This window comes from Solanum lycopersicum, chromosome 2, assembly GCF_036512215.1.
Source record: "Solanum lycopersicum chromosome 2, SLM_r2.1".
NCBI lineage: Eukaryota > Viridiplantae > Streptophyta > Magnoliopsida > Solanales > Solanaceae > Solanum > Solanum lycopersicum.
Window position 1 is genome coordinate 68395008 of NC_090801.1, and position 19232 is coordinate 68414239.

The window sequence follows — 19232 nt, forward strand, 5'->3', positions numbered from 1 at the left end:
ACTGCGTAATTTTCCCTTTTGTATGGCCAGCCCAATTTGGGTCACACAAATATTGAAATGATAATTTTCAATGAGAAATTTGACTATGAATTTTACATTTAGAATTTTAATTTCAAAGTGAAATATCATATATTATAAATTGAAAAATTCAATGTTTTAAAAGGCGGGGTCGTGAGACAAAATGTTTTATAGCATACAGGGCGAGACGCAAGCCTCGAGACATGGGGCGTAAGTCTTATGGACTTACGGGACGTAGTCTCATATATATATATATATATATATATAAATAACTAAGAAAATAAACAAAAGTAATACTTTCAATTATTTTACAAATAGGTTTTAATAAATAAACCTATAATATATAGAAAAATATTATGATTTTAATTTGAGAAAGGTATTAATAACCAATAATGAAGAAAAAGAAATTACAATTACTATTTGAGAAATATCATTACATAAATAATAAAAAATATGGTTTGAAGCAAAAAAAGGTTAAGAATAAAAACGTCTAGGCGTACACTTTTTACACTCAGGGCTTACGTTTTTACATTTGAAGCTTATGCCTAGGATTCTAAAACTTACGCCCTATAAATTTATGTCTTAAATTTGTGCCTTATAACATTTTTGATACGCTCCGCTACGAAACTCGTCCAGATGACGAAAAAAACATTTTTGAAAACAAGGGTTGAAATAGTGATTTTGAACATGTAATAGAAGCAAATGAAGTTTCAAATCTTCTATTTATGCAAGACTTTTTCACAATTTGAATTCTGTGTGTTCGCTTGAATTTCACATAACTTTTTCTTCATCTTCAACTAAAAGATTGTTTTAAACTTGCGGTTGGTTTGATGTGAGGAATAAAAATAAATAGTAATAAAATAATAAAATAGTGATGAGATAAAAATTTTGTGTCTTATTTGATTGCCATGTTTGAGATAATTTATCCCATATATATGGTGAGATAACTTATCCCAGGATAATCAAATTCCAAAATAATTAATTTTAGGATACCTTGTTTCCAACCAAACGATCCCTAGATCTAAAGTTATTTATAAATATTGTTGTGGTTATGAATCATCTCATAAACAATAAAATGAGATTTTTTTAAGTTAAATCAGATTTTAGGATATTTGTAGAAAAGATATTATCGATTATTTTCCGAAACTAAGAAAAAAAAAATTGTAACGAAAATTGAAATACATGGAGTAAGAAATTACTTAATGGTAACATTTTGTAATTAACCTACTCTACTTATTGAAGACACGTTGGATAAAAGACAAATGTGTCCAAAATTGAAGAAAAATAATCTTATAAAAATCCATGTTGGGATGGACGATATATATTTTATGTAGTAAAGAATGGAGACTGGCAGTTGACTTTGCTGAAGAAAAGTCTCTTCCAATGGATTGTCAATTTCTCCTCAACAAGTGCTTTGTCTAATACATTACACCAAGTTTGAGAAAAACAAGATCCAGGTAATTAAGTTATATTTTTGCATATACTATATGATATTTATTATCTTCTTATACGAGCTAGCCAATTAGTAGAATGTGTACATACTAGCTTCCTTTATGATTTTGAGCAAATATTATGTGTTTGATATTCATAAAATTCTTGTTTTTTTTGTATATATTTAAATAAGAAAGAATGAGAACAAGAACATACATTTTTTGTATCCCTACAACACAAATGAGACACCCAAAAACTTGACAAAATGAGTTAACATAAATTAACTAGCCCCTACAGACTAAAATTAGGGCAACCTAGTGACCTAATCATCCTGCATTGACTAGGTCCCGGAAGGACCGACACTCTTTTGGTGTGTGAGGTGTGCAGCCTACCTTGATGCAAAGCATCAGGGGCTGATTCCAAAACGGCTTGAACCCGTAACTTATTGGTTACACGGAGACAATTTTATTGTTGCTCTCCAGGTGTATCTAAGAAATCAGTAGAAACTATGTACTAAAAATCGAAGCTACTGCAACATATGACAAAATCCATCAAAGTATTATCTCTATGCTTGGTTGGCTTCACACGACGTGTGATATTTTTTATTATCCAGCCCTGCGAAAGAACAATAATTAGAACTTGAATCCAAAATTTTAGAAAGAAAGGGGAAAGACTTTTGTTTGAACTTAGTGTAATGAGGTAGAGCGTGGATAAATTTGTGTAGTACCTTAAGTTCCACTAGTGGATCTTGGAGAATCCAAGGAAGCAAGGGTGGAATTTGGTGTACTTGTTAGTCCACTGTCACAGCAGTTGATTCTAGCAAACCAATTCTGTAACCAGTTTCTGGCTGGATGAAGAACTCCACAGTCACAATATTTGCTTATCTTTATGTATTGTGATGCCCATTTTACTATCACATCAATCAACCATGTGACAACACCAATTAACATGGATTCAATCCATTGCTTCCAATTCAGTCGAGCCGTGTTGCTAAAGACAACCTCTACTTCAATGAATCCGAACTGCAACACAAGATAGAGCCCAGACAATGCCCAAAACAAGTAATTTTGACCAAGACCTTTGAAAAAATTCTTCTGCTCTAAATCCCTTGCACTGAATATGTTAAAAAGCAGGCACAGAGCGAACCCGTTAAAGACTATAGATCTGTTAATTTTTGAAGTGACGCCGAGTATTGCACTTCCTCTGTGTTGAAGGAATACAAAAATGCCAGTCTGATAGGAAGCTTGAAGAAGTATGTTTCTCCACATAGCGTTGGTAATTGGTGGTTTTCTTGATATGATAAAATGCTCATCCCTTAGTTGTCTTGTGGCCTGTTGAGTAATTAGCAAAGCTGGCCCTCCAATAAATTTTACAAGAAGGTTAACCCATACCAACTGAACGACTGTTAATGGACCATCTCCGTCCAATATAACCAGTATGAAGTTTATTAATAAGCTACTGATTGCCAAGATTACCTCAACTTGGATGAATTGCCTCATATTCTCACAAACAATTCTTCCTCCTTTGATGCTGTTAATCACATAAGTTATAGTTTCAGGCCAGTTAGTCACCACAGGCAGGCTAAAATGAGCTGCTTCAAGAACCACATTACTTTCAGATGCTTGTTCTCCTACCACAGCCACCACTTCTCCTCTTTTCTTCAACTGCTCTATTAAAAGAAGCATGCATGTGGGAGAGGAATTTCCCATAATGCAAGTTTTATCAACGATTTCCTTTGTAGCATCTTCGCCCCTAACTACTAGAGCTTCACGTGAGTTGAGCAATCCTGTTTCATCAACAATGGTACAAAGCACTTCAACATCTTCTTCCGAGGCAAATATCATCTTCACTCCGCCTTCTTTCAGATTATCAATTCCTTGCCTCATGTTGTCTAGATTGAAAGCATCTTCTAAGACAAACCTACCAATGAATGTTAGTCCATTTTCATCAAGTTCTGCAACGCCATGAGTGTGTTTGAAGGCAAATGCAACTACCTTCATGTTGTTGTTGTTAGCTTGAGCAATGCCACTCTTTGTTCCGTCATCCAAATCATGCAATTCACCGGTCGTGTCATAGTAACTTGAACACATTGACAATATTGAATCAGTAGGGCCCTTGAAATATGAATAGTACTCTTTCCCATTGTCTCCACTTTTCTCCATGACAACTCTACAAGGTCCTTCAAAAGGATTCATCTCATCATCGTTGTCCTTCACTTTGGTGAACTGCTGATTGGAAGAGTCTCTCTGCATACCGCAGTTCTTCTCTACCCAACAGAGTATTGCTTGTTCTACTCTGTGGTAGGCTGTTTGAGAAGTCAGAGGGGACACACCAATTCCAGCAGAGAGAACATTGTAGACATGCGGGGGAATCTTGGCAACATCTTTTTTGTCAAGAAGAAACTGAGTAACTTTCAGTTTTTGCTCTTTCAACCAGCAAACTTTTTCTATACAGATGGTGTTGACTGGTTCCATCTTAACATCAAAAATTGGATACCAGTATGCCCTTGCTATTGAAATAAGAAATGGAACTCCTTCAGTTATCCCCACCAGTGAGATACCAAGAGAAGTTATCATAACTCTCACTGTTCCCTTTGATTCTGTCAAAACCTTCTTCACGGCATTCATTATCCGTGCAATTTCAGTTGGTTCTTCCTTGATTTCCAATCTATATCCGTTATCATCATCTTTATGCCCCAATTTAAAGCGAATGAACAGCACCACACTGATCAAAATGCCAATCGACAGCCCACTAATATGTATGTAATTGTTCAACTTGTCAAAGTCGGCACAGAAACTGGAGTCCGTTTCAGCAATAAACGGCTGGTCCTTCCTTGCTCTGTTCTCATTTTGCTTCTTCCAAATGTGTCTTTTGTACCAATTACGTGCTAGCTTAAACAAAACAATCACAAATATAATCACAACCAGAAGTGCTCCTTCAAACCAACCATTCTGCACACCTTCTTCTTTGATTCCAAAGACAAACGACAATATTGCTGCAACTGCAAGGAGCAAAATAGTTGGTTCCTTGCATACTAACTTTCGGATCATGAATTTGCCATATCCGGCGAAGATCAGCATGTGATGAGACAAGTCGCACCTAGAAATGTCTCCAACTTGAATTCCCTTGTCAACAGTACTCCCCTTCACTCCTTCAAAATTGTGAAGTGAATCCAACTTCACAATCTCTTCACTAATTTGTAAGCATTGCTGATGAGTACTCTGAAGCTCAATCTCGCAGTGATCATGGTTTGATTGTCCAACATTAACATGAGCTGAAGCTTCCACAATTTCAACAATCTGGATTTCATCTCCACCACCTTCAGAGTTCTGAGTAGACACAAAGCATATATAATCCCTCTAATTAATTTTATCAACATAACTAAAACTGTATACATAGATATTCTATATTGGTAGAATTTATTAGGAAATATAATGCATGCATCTAGGTGTATGTATTAGTGGTACCTTGTTTGATACACTTTTTCTTACTATGTATAACTAATGTTATACACTCTATTTTATATTACATATACCAAGTAATTTTAGATATTAATTATATATAGCATTTAAATACTTGCATTAGATTAAATAATTACAAAATTAAACTACCTTCAAAGCTTTTTAAAACATTTCCTAACTTCTTCTCTTCTTTTCATTTTCTTTCTTGTCATGTGTTTTATTTTTGTTGTTGCTTATTTTTCAATGTCTTTTAATTTGTTAGTGTCTTGATAGATTTTATGGGAGTTTTTGGTTAAAATTATATATGTCAACAATGATTTAAATCTAATGTACATCCTTATATTATCTAAGTGAGCAAAAAATATTCTTATACTATCTAAAAAATAACAAGAATCATTCTTCAGCCTATTTTTGTCAAAACATTGTTGAACCAATAAAAAAAATTTTGTTTAACTTGATCACGTCTGTGTCACGACGAAAAGATCAAAGTTATGTAATAAAAATAAGGATATGGATAGAAAATGAATCTTGAATTTAATTAAATTTCGTGTGTTGTTAGTTTATAGAGTATGTAATTTTGCATCATCTAGTAAACTGACTTGCACCAATACATAAGTTTTGAAATATTTATACAGTACGTCCGAAGGTTAGAAAGATTATGTAAAAAAGTCATTTCAAATATATTACTTCCAACTATTTAGAGATTTTCTTTAGTAAAATATTGAGGGGTGTATACTATATATACAATGTTCACATTTTATACAATTTACAAAAATGCTGGAAATTTAGTGAAATTACATAGGTATTTAGTTATTAAAAACAAAAAATAATTATTTTATTTGAAATTTTTGAAATTGGAGTAGTATTTTTTTCCCAAAGAATATTTAGAATTTGAATATATTTTGTCTGAATATAATTTAACCCTCAATTTCAAAAAATAAAAAAAAGTCACCTAACTTGATTAGTTTAACCATGTGTACATATATTCATTCGACTTGACACATTTTTTTTGGGGCGTGAGTTCTTAAAAAAATAGATAAAAGGATGAATGTTGCAACTTCTTGAATAGTTCAGGGATTTTTTTGTTCACTTATATAACACAAGTATGTAATTTAAGTTTTAGTCATACTTCAAAGATTATATTAGCCAAAAATTTGATTTTATGGCCTCTTAAGTAGTATCTTTTTTTTAAAAAAAAAATTAATTTTCAACATAATTTAATCAAAAAATTTACTTGTGGTGATAGATTTGACAAAAAAAATTATTTGCCAACTTTTCACAAAATTATTTTGATTCAAAATAGTATAACTATTTAATATTATTTTTAAAAGTAAGAAGAAAAAGAGGAGTTAAATGTTAATGATGTTTTAGCAAAGAACTTTGTTGCAAGTAATTGCAAAAATAAATAAAGTATGAAGAATATTTTTGTAAACACATATTTTTAAATATAAATTATGCAATATTTTGTTATTTCTAGTACATCAAACTAAACAACGTATAAGAACAGTGTTTGCATAACTAACGCAAGCATTACTAAGATACCTTATTTTGTACTATTCTTATACATTTTACCAAACGACTCTGAGTGAGAAGTGCGAAAATTAGGTCTTAGACTTTACTTACACCCTAAAGCTAATCTCATTAACCGTCAATATGAGACTTGTGTCATTATTTAACTCAAAAGCATAAAGTAAAGTTTAAAATACCATTTTACCCCTATCATAATTAAAAATGTTATAAATATCTAATAAGTTAAATATAAAGTAATTAAAATATTTTCACAACATTTTCACCTCCTAAATTATTTTTAAGCGAAAGAGTTATAAAGTGACCATATTTATCTATAAATTACAAGTGACACTAATTGATTATGATATTATGGATAAAGACTATGCCATAAATGTAACTCTGATAAGTTGTAACCACTTTGAACAAAATCGATCATTTATCGCTAAACATATATTTTTAGCAGCGATTATCACTTTTTTTTATATGTTTTTAAAGTCTTTAGCGACATTGATTCTAATAGCACTTAACAAATGCCGATAAAAAATTTAACACTTATTATTAATGTCAATATTTAATACTACTAAAAATTATTTTTGTTATAGTAAACAATATAAAAACTTAGAGGGACAAATCAATGATATAGTTGGAATAGGAAAAAGATAATGTTCTAAATACTCGATGTTAAGAAATATGTAAGTGTTTGGAAAGCTATCAGCCTAGTAAATTACACAACCTAATAATTATGTGGACTTGTTTGTTTGTCACAGTGTAATTACAAGTTGGGGTGTGCACTGTTTTGGGTTAAATCAAAAAATCAAACCAAATATTTATTTTGTTTAATTTTTTGGTTTAGTTTCAGATTTTAGAAAAATGAAAATCGAAAAATTGAACACACACATATATATAGAGAGAGAATTAAGTTGGAGTTAACCACTTTCTTTTTAGTTATTTTCATTATTATTTAATTTTTTTTTGTTTCGACATCTATAATTAATATACTTTTAAATATTGTATTTTACATTTTTAATATATATATATATATATATATATATATATATATATATATAAAATTCATTTTCAAATTACAAATATAACTTCGTTATGTTCTTAATTATTGCTATAACCGATCGAACCGAAAAAACTCAAACCATAAAAGAGAAAAATCAAACCAAATTTATTTTGGTCGGATTGAGTTACACTTCTTCAAAATCAAAAATTAAAAAATTCAAACCAAATAAAATCGAATGCACAACCCTAATTACAAGTGTAGTGTTTTATTGCACAAGTATAATCATAAGGTTATATTGAATTTTAAAAAATAAAAAATAATTATTTAAAATTTAAATTTATAAATGATATTAAATTGAATAATATTGCCTTTTGAAAATATATTAATTAATAAACCTACGTTCTTTGACTAGTATTATTAAAAATAATTTATCTATATTTTTCAATTTAGTATATTTTAATTATAAAAGTATGTAGTTGTAAAAGAAATGAAATATTGGAGTATTATTTATGCTTACTCCATGTTGAAGACTCAAGGTGGCATGAGTGTTGGATATTGATGAAAGTGATGATATGCTTGCTGCAGCTTCAATGAAGTTGTAAATAGATAGAAAAATGAACACCAACCTCCTCATGATCATCAAACTAAAATTACGTAATTCATCATTCATTGATAGCGGGAAACTCCGCTGAGCTTCAATGTCTTCATGATCCACCTCCATCATCCTACCTAGCTACCTGTATATATATATATATCTCACCTTTGATCAGCACTGTCGTCGTACTTCATGATCACTACTTCTTTTTTAAGATGTACCTAAGACGACCATGATATGATATGATTGAAAAGGATCTAACAAAAGCTACGTAAAAATATAGAGTGTGGCTGAGGGGAGGAAAGGGATTTTCCTAGCAACCTACTATTCCAACAACGCCATAATGAAGTCAATTTTGAATTAATATTCTAAACCTGATCCTTCAAACACCAAGACCACAATATACATAGGCAAAATTTGAACCAGATCAAACCAGTAATATTGTTTTTATTATGTATATACTCAGTGGCGGATCTAGGAATTTAAGGTTGTAGGTGTTTTAAAGTGAAAATATAAAAAAAATATGCGTGTTAACAGTGAGATTCGAACCTTGGTACAACAAGGCTAAAAAAATTTTAAATACCCATTCAGGAGCCATTGGGCCAACTAAATCATTTATTCATTGGGTGCTCTATGTTAATTTTATACAAATACCTATCAATTTCTACATAGATATATATATTTCGTAGCAAAGTTAATGGGTGCTCGAGGTCCGCCTCTGTTAATATACTCTGTGCGTCGACATTACTTTATGATTAACGATTGAATTTTTGCTAATTTTTTGAGAAAGTGAAATGCTTTTTATAAAATTCAATTGTATATTCTAGTCAAGTTTTTGTTTGAGGTTTGTATTATTCAGTTGGTCAAAGAGTTATGGAACTTATTTTCTCATTTCTACTTTCTAAAGCAATTCTGAAACGTAGCTTCCTAGAAAGTTCTCCTAGGCAATTAATTGCTGGTCAAGTGTGTGAGGTTTTTCACTCTCAGCCTTAGCTTTGTGTTACGAAATGTTAATATCATAATCCTTAGGCTGGTTGGTTCGTTTTTATAACGCGGTATTCACAATTTTTCATTTGATCCCACCATCACCACTACACCCCACACACACACACATTTTTGTCCATTTGACCATGAAAAAAGTGAGTATTTAAAAATATTCACCCTCCAACTTTGCTTTAAAAATCAAACTTTTCCTCAATTTTGAACAATCACCAAACTCCCCTGTATTCTATGCATTATTCATTTATATCACATATATATGTAATACCTCTTTATATTATATATAATTTATTTTTTAACCAAAGTATTTATAATTTTTTTCTTTAAGTTCATTAATATTATAAATAGAATAAATTTATCACAAAGTTTGATATTATTTTTATGACCTTTACGTTATTAAATTTGACTACTATTATTTTATGACGTTAGTTAATATTAAGGGTAGAAATAAAAAAAATTGATTAAAAATTCTTTTGATTTCATTAAGTGGAATCGATCAATTATTGTTGAGTTACATGTAATAATAGGGTAGACATGTATCAATTGTTCTTGCCCTGATATACATAAATACATAGTAATTAGTAAATACAAGTATACAACCAACATTAACGTGTGATTGGAGTTGAAAATTGGGGATATATGGGTGAAGTTTGAACAATTCTACCTTCAAATGTAGATGTTAATTGTTTCATTGCATTTTAGAAAAATATATATATATTTTTTTTAATGTCCAAGTATATTTTGTTGTTTCAACCTTCTAGATATTAATTATTTCTGTAAAATATTTTTGTGAGTCATCGTGCATTTTCTACTAATTTAGCGGATGAAAATACAACAAAAAAAGAGGCAGCGCTGGATTGTCAATTTCTCCTCAACAATAGCTCTCTCTAATACATTAGAGCAAGTTGAAGAAAATATACATCAAGGTAATTAAGATATATTTGTGCATATTATATGATATTTAATTTTTTATCTTCTTGCACGAGCCAATTGGTAGAATGTGCATGTACTGACTAGCTTCCTTAATGATTTTGAGCAAAATTCCATGTGTTTGAAATTCATAAAATTCTTGCTTTTTGTATATATTAGTACTATATACTAAGTTTGCATTCTTGAATTCAGTTAAAAGTGGAAGGAAGAACGAGAGAACAAAGAACAGACCTTTTTTTAAATCTCCATCTGTTAGACTCGTAAATTACTTGATCTAATTACGTACAAACATGTCAAGGACTTGGGCATTGGTCTTGACATGAATGAGGGCAAAACAGTGCAACACAGGTTCAAGGTGTTTGGGTGTTGGCAAGGCAACTTGAACATGCAAGGCTTAAGTGCGGGCTAGAGTCATCGGCAAGGCAGCGTGTTGGCTTGACAAGGCAAAACTGTGAAGACTTGACGATGGTAAGAACAAAGGCATTCCACGTAAATTGCTGAAATAAAACCAAGTGTTGGAGGACAACTAAAATATTCTAAGTGTTGGAAGCTGGCTGAAATAATCTAAGTGTTGGAATGTAGCCTGAAATATTCTAAGTGTTAAAATATTAATATTTCGTGTGGATAAGGATGTAATTTAAATTAGAGTCTATCTGTTAGAAATATATCTGTTGGAAACTTAGTTTGAATCTTGTGATGACAAGTGTCGGACATGTGTCATTTGTAACTGCCGCATGTAACTGCCATGTGCAGAAATTTTAATAAGGGTGGAAATTTTGTTTAAGGCTTAGAGGAGTGTGTTTTCTGGCCTTAGACAAATTCGTGAAGCCTTCCCTTTGTATTAATTATCAGATTAATAAAGGTTGGACGAGTTCCTTTAAATTCTGTTTGTTGTTTAACTTTGCTGTTAAAGTATTTCTGTACTTAGTCAAATTTGTGGGTGTAAGATAGGCTGAGTGTTGTTAGGCGTTTGCAAGACTGCTTAGGGTGATGTTCGATAAAAATAAATCGACCCTCTTACACCATCCGATACATATGAGAAACCAAAAACTTGACGAAATGAATTAATATAAATCAATAACTAGCCCCTACAAAGTGTCTCTCTGAACACCACCAAAGTAATCAAAATGCCAATCAACAATCCAGTAATATGTATGTAGTTGTTCAACTTGTCAAAACAGGCACAAAAGCTGGAATTCGTTTCAGAAACCAACAGGGGGTAATTATTCCTTTCTTTGCTATCTAATTTGTAAGCATTGCTATCTAATATAACTGTGTCTCTCTGTATATATGTAGTAGTGATAAAGACGACATTTGGTTATATACTTATCTATTTTTTAACTGGAAATATTTTTCAAATTATAATTTTTATTACTTTATACTTAAAAGGTTATGAGCATAAAACTAAAATTAATTTTTTGGATGGTCACTCATCATTTTATGATCCCTAAAATTATTTCTATTTCTTTTTCTACCATTTTTCATTTATGGTAATTTGTCTTCATATTTTTTATTGTTTTTTTACTTCTACTTTCAGGATCTATTTAAACACATTTATTTATTTATTTATTTATAAAATAATTTTCACTTTATTTAAATTGATTTTTGATAATGAAAATTTGAAATACAATCTGTTTTTAAGGTATATTTTAATTTTTGAAATATGTCGGTACAATGTGTTTTTTTAGCTTATGTTTCACTTTTTAAATGTTATTTGTATTTAACGTCAATATTATTTCGAATATTTTTGCAAAATAAAAAAGATAATTTCATTTTGTGCACCTTTTTGACTTATGTGACATCTAAATATCTTTCACTTGAATCAATTGCGTGGAGCCATAGAGTATGTCAAGTAAGACAAAAGGTGTATAAAATTATAAAATAAATAAATTGATGAAATAATAAAACCTTAATTTCGTTAAGTTATATCTCCGAAAATTTCGATCATAATTTAAAAATACTTGTTCATTTTTTACATATTTTTAAATTTTATATTATTATGTAATTATTTAATAATAAAAATAGTAATATTTTAAAATATTTTCTATTAAAATAAATAAATTTCATTATACAAACGGATAGAGTAAATAAAATTTCTTTCAAATTAGATTTAGAAAAAAATGAGAAAAAAGAGGAAAGACAAACAAAGGCCAAAAAAAAAAAACAAAAAACATAGGTTGCATCATAATAGAATATCAAAAAATTACACATCTTTTCTTGTCTTATTTTCCATTATTTCATACTATTTTAAAAATTTATAAAAATCTCTTTTTTTTCTCAAATTCTCTCCTTTTTATATACATAACTTTCAATCTTCCAACTTAATTATTTTCCTTTATTTTTCATGCCTATAATACTCCACTATATCACTAGTTACCTTATCACTCCTTTATTTTAAATTTTAAATATTCCCTCTCCAATTAATAATTTAAAGTTAACTAATCAAGAGATAGTTCTGTATTTATTTTTTCTTTCCAGTTCTTTATTTGAAAAATCATGTAATCGAATATTGGAGTAATTTTCATACACAAAATAAACAATCATACATGGACATGACAAAATAAATATGGAAAAAATTAGGATAAAAACGAATCACAAAAAGTGTCATTACCCATGTATCATATGTTTGTTATGTATGTGTGGTACTGTTTTTTTTTTTTACACTGTATCAATTGTTTATCATATTCATAACTTTTTTATATGATACATAGTCACGTCAAACTATACGGGCATGATACATAAGTACTAATTTATATTAATAAAAATAACACTCCACACATATTTAAAATGATATATATCAAGTTATAAACTTACTTTTTAAAAATAAATTTCTTATAGCAAATTATTATCGAATTATAGCATCTCAATAAAAGTATATTAATTAAAAAAATTACAAATAATTATTGAAATAATAATTAATTTGTTTAAATAATTACTTTTATTTTTTCAGTTACCTTTTTAAAACTAAACTCTTTAAATTTTTACTTATTAATTATACAGTTACCTTTTACAGTTTTAACTTTTTAAAATAAAATTATTATTAATTAAATTCACATTATATAATTACCTTTTTAAAGACAAAAACTAAATAATAGGGATTTGATTTTAATTTACACCCTATTTTACAGTTACCCAATAATTACCCACCCCCATTCAAATCAATACACTACAATTTTTCCCCAATACACTCAATCTTCCCCCCACACGCCTAAAACATCATCTTCCCCAAATTTCCTTACTGTTCCCCAAATCTTCCCATTATCCCTCACATATCAGTTCATCCCCCAAATCAAACATCCATACTATGTTCGTATAGAATATCGAAGAAAGGTAGTGAAACACCACGTAAAAGTAGAAGATTGGTCGATGAATCAAGATCTAAGGACTTTCCTGCTCCTTTATTTAACATTTTGTCACAAACTCAAACACAAAAATCAACTGGAAAAGAGAAATCTAGGTCAGTGAAATCGAAGATGAAAAAAAAACAAAAACAAAGAGGCAAATGAAAGAGGGAAGAAGAGGAAAGGAAAAGAAATTCAAACATCATCTGAGTTCGAGTCAGATTTTGCTTGCGAATTAATAAAGATGGAAAAAAATAAAAACAAAGAGGCAAAGGAAAGAGGGAAGAAGAGGAAAGGAAAAGAAATTCAAGCATCATCTGAATTCGAGTACGATTTTGCTGACAAATTAATAAATACAAAATCAAAAAAAATAAAAGGCATTGAAATTGGTAGGTCAGAGATAAGCCACAAATAAACCAAAACAAGTTGTTAAGGTCAGTAAAAAGATTTAAGTGTGTTTAATTTTGATTTTATTTGTTAATAGTATAGTACATGAAATTTGTATGATTTATATATGAGTTGAGTTTTTAGTATTGTATATTATAATTATATATGAATATTGTATGATTTAATATTGTATGATTTGTGAATATATAATTGGATTACAACAAAGTATGATTTTTGATAAATAATAATGTATTAATGTTGTATGATTTTGTGTATAAAATAATTACTATATTTCACTATAGGAATGCATTAATGTATTAACTTTGTATGCTATGTGTATGAAATGCTATATTGTCTATTACAATATCTGTGTATGAATAATGTATTAGTGTTGTATGTCGCATATTTTTTACTTTTATTAAAAGTATTAAAGTTGTATATTTTTTATGTTCTGATTTTGATGTATGAATTAATGTAGTGGTACTGTTTGAGTAGTAGTTTATAGTTTAAAAGTCATAAATTATTATTTTTTAAAAAAATTAAATATGTATTAATATTGTGTGCATTGTGTATGAACTGATGTACAATTTTTGTATGCTTTGTATATGAATTGAATTGAATGTTCATTTAACATACCAATATATATATGATTTTATATGACATTATATAGTATGATAAATGTATTAATTTAATTTACCAATTTTATAGGAGAAGAAGATACAAATACATTTGTCTTCATGTATTAACATGAATGTGTTTGCGGATCTGTTGACCTTCCTAGGTCAAGACAAGTTTCAACAATTCTTGCAAGAAATACCGTTTGAATTTTTTTATGATTTGCATGACATAAAAATTCAATGTCAGATGTCACGACATATATTTTTTCTTGAAACTAAAAATGACAGGGATGACATGTTTGTTATGAATGTAAATGGTACAAAATTACATCTTGGGTTAAAAGAATTTGTTGTTGTAACTGGTCTAAAATGTGGACCAATTTCTGATTTTGTATTTGTACCTATCAAAATAATTCATACAAACTTCATACACATTTAATATATCATTCAATGACATATACACTATTTCAATTAAACAAAAAGAATATAGTTTCTATACAAAATTAATACAATATATATATTATAATTTCAACAGAAACATATATTATAAGTTTAACAAAATATAGATTTTCATACACAATTAATACAAGTTTCTTATAAATTTCATACATAATTAATACAATTTTCATACTTCACCAGTACACAGAATTACATCTTCTTACTTTTTGAATATTATCTGAGCAAGTTTTACCATTAAATACAAATTTTATATAATTTTTCAGACATTATTCATACATTTGTAATACTTCACCTGTACAAAGAATTATATCTAATTATTATTTGTCTAGTTAATAAATGTATGTTTTTCTATTTTCTTCACAAATCAACTGACACGCGAATCTGCAATTTAATTACAACTCAAACACATTTATATTTACTTATCGTTTTTCAAAATGCCATACGTAACTTGATTGTTTATCCAAAAAAAGAACATACAAATTATATTTTAGATCTAACAATTAAAAAAAATCGAACACTTTTATACATGTACGTTCATGCCAATTTGGTAGAGCTTTTCAAGGAATTAAATCAAAAATTAATATCATTTAAACTAATTTGAGAAAATTAAGGCAGCTAACTAATCTAAAAAAATTTAAAATTCCTTAAAACGTGCTAATTTATTAACAATAATTAATAATTATATTTAATTTATTTAATAAAAGATTCCATTTTTTCCATTATTAATTTGTCCGTTTTTTTAATTTATTTTTTATTTTAACAACTCTTTTTAATAATTTAAAATTAACATTATATATTTTTTTAAAATGCTATAACTTGAGATATTAAATGTTATACAATAAAATTCAAACTCTAGTGCTATAACTTGAGAATATTACTATAAAAAAATGCTATATACCTAATTTACACTTTATATTATATGTAACAATCTCAAATCAAATAATTTAATTATTGGCAATAATTATATATTTAATGTATTTCGTAATAATACAATACTTATCAATTTAACGAAATACATAAATAAGTACTATATCATGTACTAATTTCTTAGATATGATATGTAAATTTAATTTTATAATAAATGTATCAATTACATAGCAACTATCACATGATAATGTATTAATCTCAAATCTAACATCTTATGGACAACAATTTACTTACTTAATATATCTAGTATAAATACAATACTTATCAATTTAAATGAGATACATAAATAGTAATGTGTCATGCATTATTTTTTTTAGATATGATACGTACTTCAAATTTATACTAAACGTATCAATTACATAACAATTTTCACAGGGTAATTTATCGATATTAAAAATCTTATGGGAAATAATTATTTATTTAATGTATCTAGTATAATACAATATTTATCTATTTAAACAAGATACATAAATAGTAAAATGCCAAGTAGCAAAGATATTAATGATGTATTTTTAAATCAAAATTGAAAGAATCTTCGATAAAGTTGGAGAATGATTTCGAATCTTCAAAAATTTCAACAATTTTGAATAAAAATTGAAGTATCTTCGGTGAACTGGAGAAAAAATAAATATTGAATCTCAATTTTTCTGAACAATTTTTAGTCAAAATTGGAAGGATCGTTGATAAACTTAAAGATTCAAAAGGAAATTATTTGTCTAACATCAATTCAATCACTTTTGTATCCTTGATAACTCACTTCGGTTAACCAAAATTTCGACATAGTTCTTTTAATCAAATAAGGTTTCTTCGTTGATGGGGGGAGCAATATGAAATTTTGAATTTCTTCATTATGATAGGATTTGCCTTTGCATGATTGAGAGTAAGAAGAAACGTAAGCGTAATTTATGAAATTTGATTAATTTTTAAATTTTATTCCCTTTTCAAAGCAATAAAAAGATTCTTCTTTTATAAAAATTATGTATCCGGATGGTAAATCAATGTATCTGGATAGTAACTTGTGTATTCAAAAAAAGAATTTTTAAGAAATTATTATTATTAAAAAGAATAGGACATAAGTATAATTTACTCTTTACGCCATAAAATTTAGACAAGTTATAAAAAAAAATAAAGCATAGGATCATGCATCATAATATAATATCGAAAAGTAATCTCCTGATACAACTAGAAAAAAAATTAGAAAAAAGAGGAAAGAGAAACAAAGGCCAAGAAAGAAAAAAAAAAGTATAAGCCAATGCGTCATAATATAAAATCAAAAAATAATCTTCACGTACAATTAGTACTTGTTGTACCTAACTCAAACATTTCAATGAATTATGCGTAGAGATCATCACAAAAGCTAAAGTCATTTGAATCAATATTCTAGTCCTTCAAACACGGGACGTCGATTGTTAAAAAGTATAACAATCTATTTTATCTTCTCTCATTTACCCCTTCAGCAAACATCCAATAATTTTAATTAATATTTACACCTAACCTCACTCCATTATGTTTACCATACAGTCAAATTTGCAGGAGATCAAGAACATACGTTTTGATTAGTTCTTTTTTTAAATATGCTTATTAGTTGTTTGAATTAGTATTAATGCATTTAATTTTCTCTATCTGATTTTTAACAAATCAAAATCGAGTCTATAAGAAAAGAAAAGAAACAGAAAACGAGAGAGATATTGGATAAGGAAAGATTAAAGAAGAAGATATTAATTTAATTATAGCAGTACTAATTTTGGCTATGTGCCTTGATTTTGTCATATATCACAAGGACATTAGTACTAGTTTTCACTGTGACTTGATTTGTTATATTATTATAATTTATTGTGGGAAGGTTTGTTTGTGTATATGCTTATACTATATTACAATTCTCATTAAACTATTTGTATTACTTAATTTTCTCATTTCTACTTTCCAAACAGGGATGAAATGAACGTCCTGGAAAGAATGTTAAATGAACGGGTTAAATTGAAATTAAAAAATTTAAAATAAATAAAATTGATATTCAATATTTTAATGCTCAAGTTGTTAGTTATTCACTACCGGCCTCAGCATTGTGTTGCGAAATGTGAATACCCATCTTGTTCAAATTCAAAATTTTCCTTACACTTTTTAGTTTTAATAACGCGTTAATATTGATGATTTTTCAATTGATCTCACCATCACCCCCACCACACACACATTTTTCTTAAGAATATGCTGCTTTTTCGTATGTTAAAAATATTTTTCTGAAGACTTTATAGATTAATAATTCTAAATTATTATTTTTTACTTTTAAAATAAAAACTGTTTTTATCAAATGACAATATATAAGTGTATTCTTAAACTTGGCTCTAGTTGTTATTTATGTTCATCAATTTTGGATGGACACAAATAGTTTTTATGTGGTGTCTTGTATGTATTACGTCATGTAAGATATTTGTGTCTGTTTATTTGATTTTATATTAGTTTAAGTGACTACGTGTACACACCAGAAATTGAAGAACATAAATGCAAATTGAGATCAAGTTAAAATACACGTTAATATAAAATAATAATAATCAAATACTCACTATTTTCATGATCAAACACTCCTTGAACGTGTGTGGTCATGAATACAAATTGAAGTTGCTTTTGATTTTTTATAAATAATTTGGAGTGAATATTTTTTGATATTTTTCAAATTTTAAAAAATATAAAAAATTTAATGTCAATTTTTCTATGATTATAAAGTATTTATTATTTTTCTTTCTTAGAACGAGATTTTTGTAAGTTAAACTATTTTAAAATATCTATAAACAATGGCGTAGACAGAAAATTTATAAAGGATGTTCAAAGTAAAGCCAAAGTAGAGAGGAAAAAAATGTAACCATGGGGTTCTTGAACGTTGGTGCCAAACACACTTTTGCACACTATTGCCACTAATTAAATATGAGTGACGGATTGGATTGTAGCATCACGAATGGGTATTAAAAATACAAAATGTTATGCTGAAATTTGAACTTGGGTATTGTGTATGAATTGAGCGCACTTTCATCATTAAGCTACGATTCATTAGTATTTTTTAGGGTGTTCAAAATGTTTAATATATTAATATAAAGTAAGATTTGGTTATATATATAATAAAATTTTCCGACAAAGAGTATTCAATAACGATAGATTCACCCTTATTTATAAAAAAAATACTATTATTATTTTCGAACTAGCTAAAAAAAATTCAACAAAAAATGTAATAGATGGAGTAAACAATTCCTTATGGTAATCTTTTCTACTCACTTTTTGATTCATGATCTTAAAGCTAATCATAGATATTTCTATGATTATAAATTATTTTCTTAAAAAAAGAAAATTTTAGAACAAGATTTTTACAAGTTATATTATTTCAAAATATTTATAAAAAAAGGGGATAATTTTAGAGATCTCCCTTCAAGTTTCGCTTTACAATACACTCATTTTTTCGGTGGTTTACAATATTACATCTATCTTTCTTATTTCCATTTGTTTGTAATCATTGTTTAAATCTATTTAAAATAAATATAAATTAATTTAAATTTGATAATT

At 28.1% G+C, this 19232-nt stretch overlaps 1 long non-coding RNA gene across 1 annotated transcript; it reads left to right on the plus strand.

Moving 5' to 3' along the window:
* The first annotated feature begins 1330 nt into the window (after positions 1 to 1330).
* LOC101248064 (uncharacterized) lies at positions 1331 to 10834 on the plus strand. The gene is made up of 3 exons (XR_182444.4): positions 1331 to 1475; positions 9843 to 9948; positions 10145 to 10834. It is a non-coding gene; the product is annotated as an uncharacterized lncRNA (long non-coding RNA).
* The last annotated feature ends 8398 nt before the right edge of the window (positions 10835 to 19232 follow it).